The sequence below is a fragment of the Bos grunniens genome, chromosome 23 (assembly GCF_055505025.1).
Source record: "Bos grunniens cultivar Pamir isolate PY7600 chromosome 23, Bosgru_T2T1.0, whole genome shotgun sequence".
NCBI lineage: Eukaryota > Metazoa > Chordata > Mammalia > Artiodactyla > Bovidae > Bos > Bos grunniens.
Genome location: NC_141187.1, coordinates 43,469,545 through 43,491,485, shown reverse-complemented (window position 1 = coordinate 43,491,485; position 21,941 = coordinate 43,469,545). Strand labels below are relative to the sequence as shown.

The following is a 21,941-nucleotide window of genomic DNA, read 5'->3' as shown; positions in this document are numbered from 1 at the left end:
AGTTTCCTCGCCTATAAATCAGGCAGGAGATTTCCCAAGATGTTGTGAGGATTAAATGAGTTAATCTGGAGAACACATAGCAACAGAGACATAGGAAGCCTTCATTAAATGGGGTTATTATGACTCGGCGATCATTCTCACAGTAATAATTTTCAATTGGGTTGAGACTACACTTCCGTCTACCGCCCGCTTAACTTGCCTGGCCACCCAAGGTCCAATTATTTCCAGGCATCTGGGAACACCAGGGAATGCGGAGAAGTTCAATGAATCTGCCAACTGACTCAAAGGGTGGCTCATTTAGGCACTCTCACAGGACTCCTGTTACCCTGCCATGCTCCTTCCCCTCCTTCCCAAAATGGGGCACGTCCTGCCCTCATTCGCCACAGTGCTTCGGGGCCTTCACATTTGTGACTTGACCTTCAGAAGTCGCGGAGGTAGCCAAAGGGACCTGTGCCCAACTCTTAGAATCTGAGCTTACCACTAAGTTTCAAAGGCTGCCTCTGTTCCCCTTTTCAAGACCATGCCGTCTCCAGGCCCCAGGAGAAGGGCGGAGGGCCGGTTCTTCTGTTTTGTTTCTTTCGTTTGGCTGCTCTGGGTCTTCACTGCTGTGTGTAGGCTTTCTCTGCTTGCAGGAAGCTTGGGCTGCTCTCCAGTTGCGGTGCTCGGCTTCTCCTTGCCATGTCTTCCCTTGTTGCAGAGCTCGGGCTCAGTACAGGCTCAGTAGCTGTGATGCTCAAGCTCAGTTTCCCCACGGCATGGGGAATCTTCCAGGGCCAGGAGTTGAACTCGTGTCCCCGGCATTGGCAGGCGGATTCTTAACCATTGGACCACCAGCGATGTCTGTCTTGTTTCGTTTTAAACAGACACTTAACCTCAGAGATGCAGCCAGGCCCACCAAGAAGACAGTCCTCTTCGTTCCTCGGCAGAGCTGTTGAGTCGCACGCACGCCACCAGCTCCCTACGCCCTGGTACGCTTTGCTTTACCTGGGCAGGACCAAGAGGCCCAATAACAAGGGAATCAGTCCACCAGCGACCCCTGGGCTCCATGCACCAGAAACAGACCATTGCAGCATCAATGACCGTCATCCTCCTCCTCCAGTCACCAAGGTTTCAAGCAAACTCATGCTGCTTTGTGGATGGAGAGGCAGCCTGCCACATCCATTTACACTCGTGTTGCCCAGCATAAGGCACAACAGCTGACCTTGGGGAGAACAGCTGACCTGGGGGTGGGGGGCGGCAGGAGAGGGGAGAGAACTTTCCCACTTGTCACAGCTTCAGTCATGCCAAGTGTCTGAACAGAATCCTCAGCAGGACAAACACCAATCTGACCTCCTGAAATAATTGAAAAGCAATTTGAATAATTGAAAAGCAATCTGTTGTTAGGCTTCTTTTTTTTAAAAGGTAAACACTAAAAGGCAATACAGCAAAACCTACTTAAATCCTCTCTGCCCTCCTCTCCCAGGCTTTGTCCCTTGAGCTACTCTTTTTCTCTCCCTTAAGTAGCTCTTTCTACAATGAATCTGTCAAGGCTCCCTCTACTCATCAACCTGGATGCGGGCTATGAAGCTGGCAGAAAGAAACAGAATCTTCCCCCGAAGTTCAGGGGAAACACACACCTGCAGAGCTGTGTACGCTCCTGCTTTAATTCTGTTTAATTCCCACATATTAGGTTAAACAGTTTTCCAACCAGTTATTGTTAAGTACATCTTGTCTCTCACTGACATGACTATATATTCATCCTTGAACTTGAGCAACAACTCAACAATTGTTGTTGGTGGTGTTTTACAAAAGGAAAATAAAGATTTTAAGGGGGCTTCCCTGACGGTCTAGTGGCTAAGACTTCACCTTCCAATGCAGGGAGTGCAGGTTCAATCCCTGGTCAGGGAGCCAAGATCCCACATCCCTTGAGGCCAAAAAACCAAAACATAAAACCAAAACAATGTTGTAACAAATTCAATAAAGAAAAAAAAAATAGTCCACATTAAAAAAAAATCCTTAAAAGGAAAGATTTTAAGAAGAGAAGGAAGGACTTCCCTGGTGATCCAGTGGCTAAGACTTTGAGTGCCCAATGCAGGGGGCCCAGGTTCAATCCTTGGTTGGGAAACGATCCCATATGCTGCAAGTAAGTATTCACATGCCCCAACTAAGATCCAGCACAGTCAAATAAAAAAAATTTTTTTTAAGTAGAAAAGGGTATGGAGGAGAAGAAGAATAAGGACAAGAAGAAGCAATAAAAGAAAGCAGGTGATGGAAAATGAGAGAGGAGGGACCAGAACCGGGCCTCTTCTGTGTGGCTGGACAAAGAGTCTGGGGCCAGGTGGAGAGGGGGCCTTCCAGACAGTCCATGGCTTTCCCAGCACGTGCTGGTGGATCCCAAATAAGATCACCGGCGGATGACACGGCACGTTCTCCAAACACCTTTCTGAGAACACCCCCCCACGATGTGTCAAAACAAATGAAATTCCACATCCCTGCTTGTAAATATTTTCCCCCAGCAATAAATGAAAGCTGTGATTCTACAGATCCCTCTCAGCTTAGCATCCTTTATGAGGTGTATAAATAAGACCCACCGCATTATTGGAGAGCTGCTACCCTGGCAGTAGCTTCTTATACCATGGGCGAGCGTGTATTTACATAATTCAATTCAACAAATACTGATTGAATATACATAGTATTATATAAATATGTATCAATACATACGAGAACCAAAGGAAGAGAAGCTGGTCAGGATCAGGCAGTGTGGGAGTGACAGTGGGGTGCAGATGACAGCCCCCTCAATTCCTGCCGTGGGGCCATGCCTCTGACTTGGGGTACAGATGTTCCTGTAGCACTTATCGGGGGGGTTATTCACCTAGCACTCCCTGTGCCCAGCCCTGATCCCACAGTGCAGAGGTTAAATACTATCTGTGCTCATGCATTAAATTAACATGCATCACACACCACAGAAAATACTCATAAGATGCAGGAATCACATCTTTATTTCCAAACACATTTGTTGTGAAAATGTCTTAGAGACTGGGGGAACCAGAAGGAAAGGTTAGCATTTTTGACGAAGGAATAAAAGGTCTTGAGGTGCATCTGTTCCGTGAACATTTAGGTTGAGTGAGTGACTTTTCAGATATTAGCGGATACTTGGCTAAGCTCAAAGACTTGGGCGGAGAAAATGACATGCTAGGGATGTATTTTTTTCTGAATCTACACTGAAGGAAAAATTAAAAACTGCTCTGTACTAGCCTGCTCAAGCTGCCAGAACAGAGGACCACAGACAGGGTGGCTCAAGTCACAGAATTTTATTTTCTCACAGTCCTAGAGCCTCGAAGTCCAAAATCAAGGTGTCAGCCAAATTTGTTTTCAGTGCGACACTCTTTCTGGTTTGCAGACGGCCACCTTCACACTATTTCCTCACATGGTATTTGTTCTGTGTGCCCACGGAGAAAGAGAAATTTCTGGTCTCTCCTCCTCTGGTGACCAAAAGGTCACCAGTCTTATTGGATTAGTGCCCCATCCTTATGACCCCGTTTGACTTTAATTACTTCCCCACTGGCCCTACCTTCATATACAGTCAGACTGGGCATTAGAGGGGCTTCCCAGGTGACTCGGCAGTAAAGAACCCACCTGCCAATGCAGGAGATGCAAGAGACTCAGGTTCGATCCCTGGGTCAGGAAGATCCCCTGGAGAAGGGAATGACTACCCAAATCCAGTATTCTTGCCTGGAGAATCCCAGGGACAGAGGAGCCTGGTAGTCTTCCACGGGGTCACAAAGAGTCAGACACAACTGAGGGACTAACACACCACTACTACTTCTATGAGAGGAATTACAGGCAGAACTCGATTGTGTAAAATTGTCCGAATGAGCAAAACAACTTAGCACAGGCATTAGACATTCAGCATACAAACTTTGTGGACAGTGGGTGGAGGATGAAGGGGAACACAGTTCAACCCCCAACATGCTCCCAAGTGTTTTCAAATAAAAATATTGCTTATCTACATACCTTCTGGAGCTAAAATCTATAGATGCATTTCATAAGCACTAAAGTTGAAAGTGACCAACAAAGAATGAATTTAATACATATGTTGCTACTGTGTAGGTTGTCGGTGATAATGATTGTTTGACTTTGCTTTTCTCCCCCCGTTGTTTTACACTGACTCTCTTAACTTCTCAACATCCAAAGTTCATTCATGCTAGGCTATGAGCCCGCTGAGAACAGAAGGCATTTCTTTTCAGCTCCCTAAAGAGTCTGGCACATACCAGGAGCTTCACAAATGCTTGGCTCTTTGGCTTGTGGACATGGGGTTGCAAGGAGGAAATTCATGAGAAGGGCCTGAGGGGGTGGAGGCGGGTTGAGGGGGACCCTTCTCTTGCTCTCCCTGCCTCTCTGTAAGTTGAAGAAGAGAGCCCTGTAACAGGAGCAGCCACTATGTCCTAAGGAGAGAAGACGCGATACCCGAAGTCAGTTCTCTGAGCGCTGCATGCTCTGAGAATGTCAACACATCAGTTGGGATGAAGTAAAACCCAACTGCCTTTTGTTCCCCAGGCCATGTACCTAAAAGTTACCAGGACCCAGGCCAAGGGAGAAGGCAATTACACCAGAGGTCATGGGAAACAATGGCATCCCTGGTCACTTAGTGGTAAAGCATCTGCCTGCAATGCAGGAGATGCAGGAGACTCAGGTTTGATCCCCGGCTCGGGAAAATACTCTAGAGGAGGAAATGTCAACCCACTCCAGTATTCTTGCTGGGAAACTCTTGGGTGTAAGATAGGCTACAAGGACATATTATACAGCACAGGGAATATAGGTAATATTTTTATTAATTGTAAATGAAGCATAACCTTTTAAATTATATAAAAATGAATATTAAAAATTTTTTTTAAACCAGAAATTTTATGTGGTTCAACCTAATGTCATAATATTTAGCTAACTCTTACATAGCACCTTCAAGGCAAGCCTCCAAACTCTTCACACACGGTCTCGCTTCATCCTCATGCAGCCCTGCAAGGTAGATGCTGTCAGTATCCCAGCTTTATAGAGAGGCCTAAGTGGTTGCTGGGAAGTGTCAAGGATTCAAATGCAGGCAGCCCAGGCTCAGAACCCACACAGGATGAGCCAAGATGCTCAGAAAAGTCCTCCAGCAGCAAGTCAACCCAGGAAGCCTCGTGCCCTCTGAGGCCCATCACAGAGACAAAAGGCCTTCATGCTGTAACAGGGTTGAGGTTGCCCTGCCAGGAGTTGACCCCGAGGGTTCAATTCACATCCCCGAAACTCAGACTCGCATCAGGTTCACTTAACAAGTATCTGTGACATGAATGCCTGAGGGAAGAGGGAAAGAATGAGTGAACAAAAGCAGAGAGGAGGCGCTTTCATTTCAACAGAGAAGCGGCAGTGCCCAAGCACCCGGAACACTCAGGTGTGCAGAGCTGGGCAGGCAGGAGCTGCTGAATGCAATTACCTGGGGACATCTCACAAAAGCCCAAAATTACTGAAAAGAATATCACCTTCATTTTGCAGGAGAAGAAATGAGTTGGGAGCGCTGACAGAGCCCCCGCCCCCCGATTCTGACCACACTCTTCTCAGCCCTTCCTCTGTCTTCCTGGGTGCCCAGCACCCCTTCTTTCCCAATAGAATAATTAACCTAACTGGGAAATCCAGTTAAGAGGATTCAATTGCAGGGGGAGTCCATGCGCAGCTTGAGAGGAGTGGGGTGGTCTTCGGGAACCGTTTCTGACCGCCATAGCCTGGTTGAGCTTTCTCCACGATGCAGGCGTACACCCGCCGGAAAAGAACACCAAAGTCAGCAGTCAGGGTGTCCGTACCCTGGGTCACCGCTGCAGAAACGAGACGCTGTCATTCCCTCACGATGGCACCTTTTTCAATATTTCTTATCAGCCACCAAAAGCTACTGCCATTACAACATTACCTCGTGATGGGCATATTACAATTTCCTAGATTACATCTTATCTGACATTAGCTACATTTTAGGGTTGTTGCTTCCTGGCACTTTAATTTCATAAGTAAGCTATCTCCAAATCGCAGAGGAGGATGAGTTACAGCCACTTCCATCCATTCTGTAAGCCTCGTTCCAGAAGCTAACATTTTCTTCCCTGGGCTAACATTTTCATCCCCTGGATTCCAGGGTGTACAATCTGTTGGTTCTATAGCTTAACTTATTAAGTTCTTAACTTTAACCTTAGTTCTGTCAATTAACCATAATAAGTAAGGATGAGGTTCTTTACCTCGATTATTTTGTTTTCTTTTTTGGGGAGTTCAGCATGAGAGGAACTGGGGCTTCACTGGTGGCTCAGATAATAAAGAATCTGCCTACAATGCAGGAGGTTCAGGTTCAATCCCTGGGTGGGGAAGATCCCCTGGAGAAGGGAATGTCTACCCACTACAGTATTCTTGACTGGAGAATGCCATGGACAGAGGAGCCTGGCAGGCTACAGTCCATGGCATCACAAAGAGTCAGATACGACTGAGGAACTACAGGACTAGGACTACTACTATGAGAGGAACTACAGGCAGAACTTGATTGTGTAAAATTGTCATTTGCAGAGTAAAACCTTTAGTAAGAGATGAATCATCGAACTGCTGGGAAATTTTTCTTCTTATTGTTCTTAATTTTAAGTACAAGGATTAGTTAGCTTATATAAAGAGATACCAAAAAGAGAATTCTAGGTAATATTACTATACAATCATCAAGGGTTAATACATGTCAAGGGAAAAGAATGTGTTCTTACAAAATGTAATAACTCACCCACATTTTATATCCTACCCCTGATGAGTCAAACAAAAAAAAAACTTCAAATAGAGCACATGAGGGGTGGATAAGGCCCTTAAAACACTGTCGACTTGACTTCCCTTCACTGCCAGATGGCAAGATTCAGGAATGGAAGGAAGGGAAGGAGATGGGACTTAACTCACTTCCTCAGGAAATCCACCCCCTTGTAGTACATGGCAAAGCATAAAGGAAAAAGAACAAAGCAAAGGAATGGGCAAGTTGAGATTATTTAAAAGGATGAGTTGAAAAGAATCACTGTGTTAAATCTCTTGGTAGGGCAAACAGCTACTGTCCCTGGGGAAGGACCTTCTGTACAATCATCTTTTCAGCCCCGTGGTCTTCACTTCTGCCGCTCCTCTCCTGGCCCCCAGTTTAAGCCCTTGTGCAGTTGACTGTATAGACGTCACCATTCTGTTCTTCACATGGAAATGAGGTTTGTTAAATGCTAGAGAGGGTGTGGAGAAAGGGAGCCCTCCTACACTGCTGGTGGGAATGTAAACTGGCACAGCCTCTGTGGAGAATAGAACGGAGTTTCCTCACAAAATGAAAAATGGAGTTGCTATGTGATCCTGCAGCCCCAGAAAAAAAAAAACTAATTCAAAAGATACATGCACGTCAATATTCACAGCAGCACTACTTACAATAGCCAAGATATGGAAGCAACCTAAGTGTTCATCCACAGATGAATGGATAAAGATGTGGTATACACACACACACACACACACACAATGGAATATTATTCATCTATAAAAAAGAATGAAATAATGCCATTAGCAGCAACAGAGATGGACTTGGAGATCATCATACTAAGTGAAGAAAGTTAGACAGAAAAAGACAAATATATGTAATCACTTTATATGGAATATTAAATATGACACAAATGAATTTATTTGTATAAGTTCAAAGTCTGTACCTGTAAGTCTTGTAGAAATAGACTCACAGACAGAAAATAAACTTATGGTTACCAAAGGGGGAAGGGGGTAGGAGAAGGATAAATTAGGGCTTTCAGTTCAGTTCAGTTGCTCAGTCATGTCCAGCTCTTAGTGACCCCATAGACTGCAGCACGCCAGGCCTCCCTGTCCATCACCAACTCCCAGAGTTTACCCAAACTCATGTCCATTGAGTCAGTGATGCCATCCAACCATCTCATCCTCTGTTGTCCCCTTCTCCTCCTGCCCTCAAACTTTCCCAGCATCAGAGTCTTTTCAAATGAGTCAGTTCTTTGCATCAGGTGGCCATTGGAGTACTGGTGTTTCAGCTTCCACATCAGTCCTTCCAATGAACACTCAGGACTGATCTCCTTTAGGATGGTCTGGTTGGATCTCCTTGCAGTCCAAGGGACTCTCAAGAGTCACAGTTTAAAAGCATCAATTCTTCTGCGCTCAGCTTTCTTTATAGTCTAACTCTCATATCCATACATGACTACTGGAAAAACCATAGCCTCGACTAGACGGACCTTTGTTGGCAAAGTAATGTCTGCTTTTTAATATGCTGTCTAAATTAGGACTTTGGGATTAGCAAATACAAACTGCCATATATAGAGTAAAGAACAAAGTCCTACTGAACAGCACAGGGAACTGTATTCAATATCTTGTAATAAACCATAATGGAAAAGATTTTTAAAAAGAATATATGTGTGTGTGTGTGTGTGTTTGAATGAATCACTTTGCTACATGCCAACACAGCTATATTTATTTGGTATGCCATAAATTAACACAACATTTTAAATCACCTATACTTCAATAACAATAAGAAAAAGATCTGTTATTTCCCATCCATTGGGAAAACTAGGAGTCCTCCATGGGTATTTTACTGAATGGATTTGCCAATTTTCTTCAGCAATCTATCTTTACATATCCATCCTGTATGTTAGCTTTGGGGAATAAAGCAATGATGGCTTAGATTGTATCTATTATTTAATATCCTCAAGTTCTCATGGCTGAATTTGGATGCAGGATTAGATGCTAAAAATGACAAATCGTAGCTAAAAAAAAAAAAAAAAAAAAGACTGGCTTTAAAACAAAACAAAAAATTCTCCCAGCACACAAAATCGAGTGCAGGACTTTTGAGAGAACGGTGAGTGGAGCGTAACCAGATGGAAATGGCCTAACAGCACGGAGGACCCAGCTGGAGGTGGGAGATGGTGCATCTGAGTGTCGAGGCCCAGGGTTATGTGCTGTTTGCACTCAGCCTCCCTATCACCTCCTTCCATCTCCCGCACCGGAGGAGGCTGAAGAACAGCAGCCCATTTCTCAGACTCCCGTGTAATCAAGCCTCTGTGTGTGGCCGAGGCTCGCCAGTGAGATGCCCCTGTGTGGAGCCGTGTGGTGGGGGCGGCGCAGGGCATAAGCAAGCTCAGCAGATGCGGGTGTCTCCACGGTCTGGCCACCAGCTGAGTGTGAGGTGGTGATGCATGTGGCAAAACAAGGCAGCGATTTCTTCCAACCAAATCCCTAGTGCGATTGCGAATCCGAAAGTCCGGTGGTGCCCAGTGGTGCCCCGATCTCCTCTCCTTCACATCTACATGGTTTTATGAGTACCCAACTCCTTGCATTAAATCCATTCCTGCTGGAGATCTCTAGAATGTCTTCCACCGCCTACAACAAACCCTGATTAATATGTGTGCTTCTTTTAGAGCCAAAACTGCCAAAGATCATGAGGTTGAATAGTTGGACTGATCTCAGATTAGTACTTGGCAGGGCAAGTTTAGCGGAAGGGAAGTGGGGGTGGGGAGATGTGATTTAGACAGCATTTCCCAAACTATGCCATGAAATGCTTCAGTGATTTAAGAGGTACAAGGACATGGCATTAGATAACATTGAAACATGTAATGAAAGAGTTATTCCCTTTTCAAATCTCTTTTAATCATTTAGGGAGAATTCTTAGGTTGGGACTTGATTTCTTTAACACCTCTCTAATACCGACTAATCCCCTTTACTTGCAAAGAGAATAGGCACAAAGCCTTTGATCAGGCAATGGTCCTTAGCTAGAACTGAAAGACTCTGTTTTATTTTCAATATATTTATTTCCAGAGCTATCTTCTGAGTATGGTAGGCAGTAGAAGTTTTGGGGACTTCTTTTGTCGTCCAGTGGCTAAGACTCCACACTCCCAATGCAGGGGGCCCAAGTTTGATCCCTGGTCAAGGAGCTAGATCCCACATGCCTCCCAGACCTGGTGCAGGCAAATAAATAGTTTCTTTTTTTATATAAGTGAGAAAAGTGTATTTTTAATTTCTATATTTTACTTTGAAATCTTTCAAAGATAAATATAAAGAAAGAATACCACAATGAACATCCATATGCCCACTATGGGGATTCTACTACTGTTGACATTTTCCAGATTTCTTTCATCTATATTTTTTGTTTGTTTGCTTAACAATGTAAAAATAAATTACAGACTTTGAGGCACTTCACCTCTTCAAATACTTCAGCATGCAATTCCAGAAAACAATAGTCTTCTATAAAAGTATATGCACTGTCACACACAACAAACTTAACAATTCCCTCCAAGTTGTCTAGCCCATTTTCAATTAGGAACTGCTTTTTTGTTAAATAAGTTCACTTTTAAAATGTGAAATGAGGACTTCCGTGGTAATCCAGTGGTTAAGAATTAGCCTGCCAATGACACAGGTTCGATCCCTGTTCCGGAAAGATTCCACAAGCAATATGCCACTAGGCCCGTGTGCCAGAACTACTGAGTCCCCACTCCCTAAACCGGCGGTGCACAGCATCAAAGACCCAGCCCAGCCAAAACAAAAAAGTATCAAAAAGAAATGCGAAATGACTTAAAGAAAAAATAGACAAATAATAGTAGATAATAATATAGGCATATATAGGTATGCCTATATTCCCAGGAAGCACTACTGGTAAAGAACCCTCCCGCCAATGCAGGAGACAAGAGATGCAGGTTCGATCCCTGAGTAGGGAAGGAAATGGTACTTCCCACCTTCTATGCTTTTGTAAGAATCAAATGAATTAATACACTATAAACCCTCCTTTACACACAAGTGACAAGCATGACTCCAAAATTCAGTGATGCAAAACGTAGGTTCCTGTTATGGCAAAGTTAGCAAAAAATAGTGTTTTTAGTGGGTCTGTGCAGTCACAAAAAGCACAAAAGTAAAGCTAATAAAATACGTACTGTATATAACTAAACAGAAACGGTGTCTCAGGTAGTGGGACGGGGTGAGAGAGAAAGTGACACAGTGGTGGCCATCAAAAGTGGGCAAGAGGAAAGGAAATTTGAATTTCAAAATCAGCAGAAATAGGGGAAAGGAAAGATCCAGGAAAAGGGAGGGACTAAGATCCAGGTTAACGTCAGGACTGTGGCCCATAAAGGGCTCCCCTCCCCAAAAGAATACAATTTCATTCAACTTCCATAGGAAACTGGGGGCAGACAGAGAACAGGAGATAATGACCAATAGCCAATTGCTTTTTATGGGATATTGATTTATCACTTGGTTTTACTATACATGTCAAGTGCTGAGAACAGGCCCTGGCACATCAAAAGCACTCAGTAAATGTTCACTAGCGTTATTATCACCTCCCTCGTCTGTATTCCCACCTCCTCACCCTACTTCAGGTCCATGGTACCACTTGGCTGGTTTATGTTAGTTCTTCCTAACTAGTCTCCGGTCCTGGGTGGGGAATTCATAGAACACACCAGGACTTCTCCCACTAAGTTTCCAAGTGTCTGCCATATCCCAGCCCTTCCTGGAGTTTCTTAATGCAAATTAACAGGTTCCATGGTGACCACCACTGATTGGACCAGGTGAGCATCTGATACAAAGGCAACTGTTGGTAGGCTAGTCAGCAGCCAATGAAGCTACTGGTACAACTGAAGTCTCTCTACTAGCCTGTGGTTGACTTGTACAAAGATATTTTTCAGTTTAGAGAATTGGATGCAAGATAGAGGGAGGACACAACAGAGACAGACACAAAAGATCACAGAGACAAGGCAAGGCGCAGAACTTCCGAGGCAGGAGAAGCCATCAGAAAGCATCTACCACCTCTCCTCTTTAACTCTTCCTGAATCTCTAATTAGGAACTTTCACACCTTGGTCATAGTTCTCTTCTCCGGTCCTGCTCCCAGCATTATCTAGGGCAATGTCAAGGTCCATGTGGACCTTCAAGGCCTTCAGGGCTTAGAGTTTTCCAAATCCAATGACTTTCTCTCTAAAGTCTGTTTTTCCTTCCGGCATCACCTTCAGTTCACTTCAGTTCAGTTCAGTTCAGTTCAGTCGCTCAGTATCTGGGAATCCCAGAATTTTAAAAGCTAAAATAGACCTTATAGATGTCACCCCTCTCAAAAAAAAAAACCCTTGATTGGCTCCCCTCTCTTATGACTGTTTAGATTACTTTTCTGAAAATAACTATCTGGAAATTCCCTGATGGCGTAGTGCTTAGGGCTCAACATGCTCACTGCCAAGAGCCCAGGTTCGAACTCTGGTCAGGAAACTAAGATCTTAGAAGCTGCGAGGCATGGCCAAAAAGAAAAGAACTATCATAAAGCCACATAAAATATACCTTTGCAGCCAGCAATTTCTCTTCTAGTAACTTTGGGCGTGGAAAATGCTTCGGGCAAGCAAACAAAAATATGATGGAATATTCATGGCAGCATGCTTCAAAACAGCAAAAGTTTGAAAAGTACTTATATGTATAACATAAGAGACTGGTCAAGTAATTTATTACGTACAACATCCAGTGGAACACTGGGACTGAAAATTAGAAGAAGGACCAGAAATGTCTTAACAGAGAAGCATGTTCTTGCATTATTATTGGGTCACAAAATGGGCTGTTATGTTCTGATTTCATTGATTGGAAAATACATTCTAAATATGTTTACAGAAACAAAAAAATGTGAAATGATTTTATAGAGCTTACCTCTATGAGCAGGAATATACGCAACTTGATATTACTTCTTTGCTTATGTGTAACATCTAAATTTCTTCATTGAAGATACATTTCTAATGAAATGGGGCTTCCCTGGTGGCTCAGACAGTAAAGAATTGCCTGAAATGCTGGAGACCCAGGTTCCATGCCTGGGTGGGGAAGATCCCCTGGAGAAGAGAAAGGCTACTCACTCCAGTATTCTTGACCGGAGAATTCCATGGACAGAGGAGCCTGGCAGCTACAGTCCATGGAGCCACCAAGAGTCAGACATGACTGAGTGACTAATACACAATGAAATAAAAACAAACAAAAATCCAGCCTAAGGTCCTGATCAGGTGACATCCCTCCAATAAATTCTGTTGAGAGTAGCCCATCCAGAAACGTCATCCCCCTTCTGCGTGTGCACGTTATATCTGTCTTCACAGGAAGCATACACTCACACTCATATCTCCTCGATCTCACTGCGAGATGGAAAAGACCCAATAAAGCACAGCTGCCTTTCCCTCTGCAGAACCAGACATGGGGTCTCAAATGTGGTGCTGGTTATATGTCCACATCCTGGGATCTGTGACTGTGAGCTTGCTTGGGAAAAGGGTCTGTGCACAGGTACTTAAGTTAAGGATAGTGAGACGAGATCATCCTGGATTATCTGGGTGGGCCCTAAATCCAATAAGAAATGTCCTTATAAGAGACAGGAGAGGAGACAACACAGATGCAGGGGGAAAGGCCACGTATAGACGGAGACAGACACTGGACTCGGGCAGCTGCAGCCGAGGGAGCCCTGGAGCCCTGAGAAGCTCCCCAGGAGGAGAGCAAGGACATTCCCCTAGAGGTTTCATAAGGAGCACGGACCCACCAACTCTGATTTTGGACTTCTGCCCTCCCAGGTAGCGCTAATGGTAAAGGACTCGCCTGCCAGTAGGAGACATAAGAGATGTGGGTTTGATCCCTGGGACGGGAAGATTCCCCTGGAGGGGGGCATGGCAACCCACTGCAGTGTTCTTGCCTGGAGAATCCCATGGACAGAGGAGCCTGGCGGGCTACAGCCCATGTGGTCACAAACATTCGGCCATGACTGAAGCGACTTAGCACACACCCATGCCCTCCAGAAAGGCAAGAGAATAAATTTCTACTATTTAATAAATTCTGTTGTTTATAAGTTTTGGGTGATTTGTTACAGCCCACATAGGAAACTAAGATACACATGGTAGACATTTTGTCCATATCTGTGGGAGGGAAAAAAAAAGAATTGTTTAAAGGGCTTTGTCCTGGGTTCTAATAGCTTTGATTCAGAAAGAAAGAAAATCTCATTAAAATACTTTTCTAAACCCTAGTTTCTTCTGATCAAATTTGAATTTTTCCTCCCACTGTATATTATAGTGAAAGTGTTACTCACTCAATTGTATCCAACTCTTTGTGACCCCATTACTGTATTCTACCAGACTCCTCTGTCCATGGGATTCTCCAGGCAAGAATACTGGAGTGGGATGCCATGCCCTCTTCCAGGGGATCTTCCTGACCCAGAGATCCAACCCACATCTCTTATGTCTTGCGTTGGCAGGCACAGCGCCTGCTGGGAAGCCCACCATGTATTATAAAGGAAACCAAAATGGCAGGTGTTACGTGGTGATCCCTTAGCCTTGAAATGTGGAAATAAAAGTAATTGACTCTCCCTTAGAGCATCTTCATGAAGACCCAAGGTTCCCCAAACTTTAACTCTAAGCTCCTTATTTTACCAGATTGTGACTTCAGTATCCATGGCTTTGCTCCGACTTCACCAAACACTGACAGTAAGAGCTTTAAAGGGATGATGACACAGTTGAGAGGTTGAAAAATTTGACCTACTTTTCTCTTCTGTCTGTTCTAAAAAACCCATGTCATTTTCTTCCTGTGATTCAACTCATTTCTTTAATCCACACTCACACAGCTCCTTTCCACAGAGGGCATAATTTGACCTCCTGTGTTTGCTTTTTGTTTTGCCTTTGAATCAAATGCTTCAGTGCTTTGATAACTTAACAGTGAAGAGGAGAATAAAATGTGTTTTTCTTCAGGCTTAAAAAAAAAAATAGTGTTGAACACTCCAGAGATTATCATGTAAAATATGGTATAAAGAAAAGTGAGCGGAGTAGCGGTTGGCCAGAGAGAGGGGCACGTTGAAACCTCGTGAGTTGCTTGTAGGGCTCTGGATAACAGAAAGCATCAGTCTTCAAGCTCATTTCTCATTCACGTGATGTACAGCTGCGAGTAGCTCCAGATATGACAGCCCCTGCCTCAGACGCCAGTGTAGGAAGGAACGCAGGATGAAGCCACCTGGAAGTGAACATAGGAACTGGTACTGGACAAGATCACAGACAACAAGTTTGGTGGGTTTTTTTCCTTTAATTAAATTTATTTGTTTTCAGCTGCACACGGGCTTTCTCTAGTGGCGGCAAGCAGAGGCTGCCCTCTAACTGTGCTGTGCAGGCTTCTGTTGTTGTAGAACACAGGCTGTAGGGTACAAGACCTCAGTGGTCGCAGCACACAGGCTTACTTGCTCCGAGGCGTGGGGGATCTTCCTGGACCGGGGATCGAACCCATGTCCTCTGCACTGGCAGGCGGATTCTTACCCACTGGACCCCCGGGGAAGTCCACCATGAGGGATTTTTGCCAAATAAGCTAGCAGGGTTTGGGACTTGGACAACCTTAACACATTCAACAGCCTTCTCCTCCACCTTTTCATAAGTCTTATTTTCACATAATCCTGCAGTTCTTCACTGAAGGATGGTGGTAACTCCTATGTCCCCAAACTTAGGACTTATCACTCCAATTACATCGATGTGACAAATCTAAAAAAGAGAAACAGGAAAAAAGAGAAGAGTATTTAGAAATGATAAAAGATAGAAAAGCATTTATTCAACTAACGACTGTCTCGATCTCCGGGTCAAGCACTGAGCCAGATGTCAGTCCAAAAAACGAAAAAGAGACATGGCGCCCTCCCTGGGGGAGCCTGTGATTCAACTTGGGGGGAGAACAAGGACTCAAGGGCAACTGCAGGACAACGAGAGAAGTGGCATCAGGTGCCCAGAAAGGCTTGTGGGGTCACAGTGAAAGGAGGAGTTAGCATCCCCAGGGTGAGGGCAAGGCTTCCACAGAGCAGGTGACATCTGAGCCGTATCCTAAAAAATGAATGGGAGTGTGCCCAGGCGGGAAGGAGCCCAGGGAGGGCATTTCAGGCAAAGGACTGAGCAGGAGACAAACTGCAGGAGGCGAGCTGACACGTTCAACACACAATAAGCTGTTCGTCATCGAGCCCCACTTTCATCCGTCAGCCTCCGCTGCACACCTTTCTTGACTCTACATCATTTAAGACATACAACCTGAATCCTTCATTTTAGAATCCTGACCCCTGATAACCCAGCCCAAATCCCTTCTTCCCTGCATGAAGTCCATGTTACAGCCTTCCTGTCCCCATTCTGTCCCTCACGTGGAGTGACCACTCCTGCCCAGAGGCTCCTAGGTTCCCTCCTAGGTTCCTGCTGGAATCACCACATGAGGGACAATCCCAAGTCCCCACTCTACAAAATTCCAACCCTTCTTGGAGAAGCTGCCCATTGGTCAAACTTGCATACAAAGCAGCTTTCATTACTAACATCTGAGGGCAATTCTTCAGACTCAGAAAAATTGGCCTTCATGTATGGAGATGCCTCCAGAGGGTTAATGACACAGCATCTTTCTAAGAAAACAAACGTTGGCCATTGTCAGCCCCAGTGAGCCAAAGAATATGTTTTGTCTTTGAGATGAACATGAAAGAGAAAATGGGGTGGTGATGGTACAAAGAGGAGAAGGGTCTGTTATTCTGTATCCACAATTCTGACATTCAAGGTCCTCCTCAAACCACGAGTTAGCTAACTCCCTGGGTGTCCAGGGCTGGCCTGAACTGACGGGAGCCTATTAATAGCCTGTCTGTTCCCCAGTGTGGTCCATGCCTTTGGCTGCAGAGTTAATAAGATGCTGGCTTACACAGTGCTGCCGGATCTCCACCAGGGGTGTTAGGTAATATTCTGTGTCCTGAATCTCATTTGGCCCCAAGGATTCTGGTTGTGAGACTGTGGGCCTGTGGTTGCTACGATCCTGCTGCAGGTGTTTTTAATGACTGTGTTCCCTGGGGATGTACTTATTCTTAGCTGGAGCTCGATTGAGGGATGGCCTGCTTGGGGTCACTGACAAATCTTTGTCAGGGGCAGGGAAAATAGCCATCCTCGGGCAAGGAAAACAAGCCAAGTCAGCTGCAGAGAAGAGCCCCACATAGCCTAACCCTACCCCTTCCTTCCCCGGATCTGTCTTATCACCACGGACTGCACACAAGTGGTTGTGACCAATGTAGATTGAATTACATTGCTTGATGTGGAAAGACTTGGAACCTCCAATTCCTGCCCCAGCCTCACGTCACAACCCCAAATATCTTGGGTCCGCAGATATGCTCACAGTTTCATTAGAATGACTGAAATTCTCTGAAGGTCAGCCACTTAAGAAGACCCTCCAGACTCTGACAGTCAGCTTTTCCATCCATCAGAGCCACCCTTCACATACAAGTGCACACATGAACCCACACACACACATGAAGGATTTTTTAGCATAGGCACATGGGCCTATGTCCCAATGCTTCTACCTGTCAGATTTGTGAATTGGAACAATTTAACTCATTCCCACCTGCTGCATCATTTAAATGGTTATAATGGGGCTTCTCCAGTGGCTCAGTGGTAAAGAATTCACCCGCAAGGCAGGAGAGGTAGGTTCAATCCCTGGGTCAGGAAGATCCCCTGGAGAAGGAAATGGCAACCCACTCCAGTGTCTTTGCCTGGGAAATCCCACGAACAGAGGAGCCTGGCAGGCTACAATCCATATGGTCACAAAAGAGTTGGACACGACTGAGCAGCTAAAAACAATAACAATTATAATAATTGCCTCTGACTCTTCAGGGTCAAACAACAGACTAGACATGATAGCTCCTATATCGTGAAACAATATACAAATGTCATCATTGTTTTCATTATTATTTTTAAGATTAGAATATTATTTATACTGGAATACTTATTCGTTAAGGCAATACTTCTCAAATGTATTATCAGGGGGTACTGGTAATATCAATGTTCCCAAAGATGTTCTGCTATTAAAATTGAACAATGACAGTCTTTCTCACTCTTCAGAAAGAAAAAAAAAAAAAAAAACTCAATTAATGACAGAATTTTCTCAAAACTAAATTTACCATCAATTAGGTTTTTCCTAAACAATGGGTTCCAATTCTACTTGTCTCAACAGTTACATGAGTCAGATGAGATTTATCTGTTTAAAGAATAACTTGTGCTTAAAGAATTAGTCTTCTGTGCCATTTTACAAAGAGCATCTTGCCAGGTAAGGTAACGAGTGTCGAGAGCACATATATGAATGGGGTGCCAGTCCTGTTTTCAAGAGTCTGAGCCGGGGGAGAAAGGCGGTATGAGGGAGATAGATGAATAAGCATTTGCATTAAAATCAAAATAAAATCAGGGAATTCCCTGGTGGTCCAGTAGTTAAGGATATGCCTGCCAATGCAGAGGACACAGGTTTGGTCCCTGGCCCAGGAAGATCCCACATGCAACTGAGCCCACATCCCACGACTACTGAAGGCCACACACCCTGGAGCCCACGCCGTGCAACGAGAGAAGCCGCAGTGATGAGAAGCCCAAGCACCGCGACCAGAGCGCAGCCTCCGCTTGCTGCAACTAGAGAACGCCTGTGCACGGCAATAAAGACGCAGTGCAGCCGAAAATCAATAAATAAAACAGAAATTTTAAAAATCCCGCAAGCTGTATGGCATGGCCAAAAATAAAATTTTAAATATCAGAGGCACCCTGATACCTGAGTGTAAAATCTTACCTGGGCACAAAGGAGGGAGTACTGTCCAGTTCTTGGGGAGAGAGGGTGGATTCAGGAAATGCTTCACAGAAAAAAATGACACGCGGGCCAAGACTTAGGCAAGGTTGACCAGTACAATACTCACCCACTGCCTCCTCATGTGGGTTCATCATGCAGAGATTAGCTCTCGAATTTACCAAAGGATGTTTTTTCAACAAGGTTCAAACTCTGGATTTTGCTTTAAATTTCAACAGTTTCTAAGTAGAAACCCCATTCCCACAGAGCCTAACAGTCTGAGTTATGGCCAGGCTGCAACGCAGAGTAGCTGGAGAAAGATTAATTAAGGCAGTGGGTTTGAAAGGACAAATGAATCTGACATCCCAACATGACAAATGTGTATGAGTCCAACACTAATTAGCAATAAAAAAATACTTATCTTCTAAATACACAAAGCACATATTTTCAGTGACAACTCATTCTACACTTAATCCCCACATAAACATGTAGGTCAAAGAATGCTTGGGTCAAACTGGTGCATTCATTCCCTGGATCCATACGGACTCCACTAACTAGCCCACAGGGAGGGCATGAGAATCCACAAGGTCCCATTTAGGGGAAATGCTCATTGGCAAACGGTCAGATGAACCTTAAGGACCACCTCTCCAGTCATAAAGCAAACTATAAATATACAAAGACTTCAAAGCACATTAGTATTTATATACCTTCTCCTCTGCAGTTTTGCCCTTTCAGTTTTAAGGTAGAATGTCTTGTTTAATCCCTCTGCTGGAGACCAGAGTTTGCGTTCAATCTGGGTTGAACTGAACAGTCCTAATTCTGGGGAAAGAGTTAAGGTCCCAGGTGGTCTCATGGTAAAGAACCCACTTGCCAATGCAGGAGACATAAGAGATGTGCGTTCAGTCCCTGGGTCAGGAAGATCCCCTGGAGAAGGGTATGAGGATCCACTCCTGTATTCTTGCCTGGAGAATCCCATGGACAGAGGAGAAGTGACTAAGCACGCACACGCATAATTTTGGGCTGAGTGAACCGTTAACTAATTAATTATTAAAGGATTCCCCGGGTCCTGAACACCACTAGTTACTATGTGCTGGTCCTTCCTCAGAGAGAACCTCTCTCATCCCCTGATCAAAGTAACTACCCCCCATGCACATTCTTTACCTTTCTCCTACTTTATTTTTCTACATCATGTTTATCATTTTCTAATTTTGTCAAATAATTATTTTTTAATTTCAATCTATTCCACATGGAAAACTTCATGTGATAGAGATATTAAGAGTTTTATTTAATTCTGTAAACCCAGTCATAGAATAATGACTGGTAGGTGTTAGGCACTCATTAAGTACTTGTAAGATGAGTGTCTGACTCATTGCAAAAGACACTGATGGTGGGAAAGATTGAAGGCCAAAGGAGAAGAGGGCGACAGAGGCTAAGATGGTTAGATAGCATGACAATGAACATGAGTCTGAGCAAAGTCCAGGAGATGGTGAAGGACAGGGAACCCTGGCGTGCTGCAGCCCATGGGGTCACAAAGAGCCGGACATGACTTAGTGACTGAACAGCAACAGGATGAATGGATGAATGAAGCTGAATGAAGAACTCAAGAACAAAACAGCAGTGGACCCTCAGGGATTCATGTCTCTGTCTGCAGGCCAGGCCTCTCACTGCTGAGGACCAAGTCTCCTCAAGGAGCGGGGGGCTCTTCCAAAGACAGTGGTTCAGGGAGGAGCCACCCCTCATTGTGTGGGGAGGGACGAGCCAGTGACTAGAGCTTCAGATAAACACAGGAAACATTAAACTGAGTCTGAGGCCTTCAGAGGGCTTCCCTGGTGGCTCAGATGGTAAAGAATCTGCCTGCAATGCAGGAGACCTGGGTTTGATCCCTGGGTTGGGACGATCCCCTGGAGAAGGGAACAGCTACCCACTCCAGTATTCTGGCCTGGAGAATTCCACGGACTTAGGAGCCTGGCAGACTACAGAGAAAATGCCCGACCAGTGGGGAAGAGAGAGGAGGTTTGGGGGTGTGGATGACTCAGCAAGCCTTGTCAAGACACGATTTTTAACTTTTCACCCACGGACACTTTGGGTTGGCCAGAGAACTCTTGCTAAATTCCAACAAACTGTGCCTACAATTTGATGATTGTTCTCTTTCTCCCTGCTCGCTGCCTGCCTCCTCCTTTTGCCATCGTGCGCATTGTTTCTGGGAAGTCCGTGAGGAATCGCTGATCAATGAAGGCAAACATTTTTTCCTGGAAGCTAGTCCCATTGACCTTTGTGGGTGACATTCCCAGCACCATTTCTCCTTCCCTTTCCTAGAGGCCCTGGGTCTGGGTTGGCCACTGGAATCAACTCTAGAGGTGAGGTAGACGATGTGGGGGAAAGGAATCAGCCCATTCCTTTCCCCTGGCCACACAGATTGATTCAGGCCAATGAGCTGCAAGGAGACATTGCTGGGAATTTGTGAGAATGACGTTTTCCAGCTCTTGCAGAGGTACCAGTTGTCCCTGGATGGTAAGAGGGAAGCATGTCATCCACGAGTTATGGGCAGCCATCCTGTGATCCCGAGGTGAGCTCCCTTTGAGATGGGCATAGCCACAGAAGACAGATAGGAGATGAAGAAATAAACAGGAACTTTGGTGACATGACTGAGCTAAAGGAAGCTGGCTTAGCTCTGGGTTTTTCAGTAGATGCAAGTCAGCATATTCCATTTATTATTATAGTCAGTTTGTGCTGTTGTTGAAAGTAGTAACTACCAAACTCATATATAGGTTCTGATTCTCTTTCCCAATTTAAGGTCAAATCGGAGAGTTTGTCTTAAAAAAATAAATAAATAAAGAGCTCAGGGGAAGATAAATGTCTCATTTCCCCAGCTTTTATTATGGATAAACTATTTCATTTTATGACTTGTTTGGAAGGAAATCCTGTACACTTGCATATTTTGGACTCAGAAAGAGATCTGGAACTTTGAAACTGAAATATCCCACTCATAAACTGACAATCAAGTATCTTATGCCAAAATATTCTTCAGCATTCACTTGTACTTAGCAAAATGGCTATCTAAAGAAGTTAAATGTGTCTGGGGATTAGAACAGCATTTATTTCCAGTCTCTTCTTATGCTGGCTGAAATGTTTCTAATTGATTTAGACATGTGGAATGTTTGAGATGGAGCGAACATGGTACAGTGGTTAAGAACAAGGCTAATTTGCCCAAAATCAATCTCAGGCAAGTTAGTTAGCCTCATTTTAGTGGATATTGTTGGTGGCCCACCCAACATCCATGTCCCCCCTTTCTCTTTGCTGGTGGAGCCCTGATTTTGTTCTTCATCATGTAGCCAATGTGACTTGAGGAAAGATAACTACTCATCTAGCTTTGGAAGTGGGT

At 44.6% G+C, this 21,941-nt stretch overlaps 2 long non-coding RNA genes across 4 annotated transcripts in view; one reads left to right on the top strand and one right to left on the bottom strand.

The window, feature by feature from the left end:
• Positions 1-13,386: 13,386 nt before the first annotated feature.
• On the top strand, positions 13,387-18,538 carry LOC147347719 (uncharacterized). Of its 2 annotated transcripts, none has more exons than XR_015152523.1 (3): positions 13,387-13,557; positions 14,909-15,033; positions 18,244-18,538. It is a non-coding gene; the product is annotated as an uncharacterized LOC147347719 (long non-coding RNA). The 2 variants fall into 2 exon arrangements; XR_015152524.1 differs by having other exon boundaries at positions 14,410-15,033.
• LOC147347717 (uncharacterized) overlaps positions 15,031-21,941 on the bottom strand; it is a 53,368-nt gene continuing 46,457 nt past the window's right edge. For both annotated transcript variants that reach the window (XR_015152519.1, XR_015152518.1), the window contains exon 3: positions 15,031-15,495. This is a non-coding gene — a long non-coding RNA (uncharacterized LOC147347717). The remainder of the gene's footprint in view (positions 15,496-21,941) is intronic.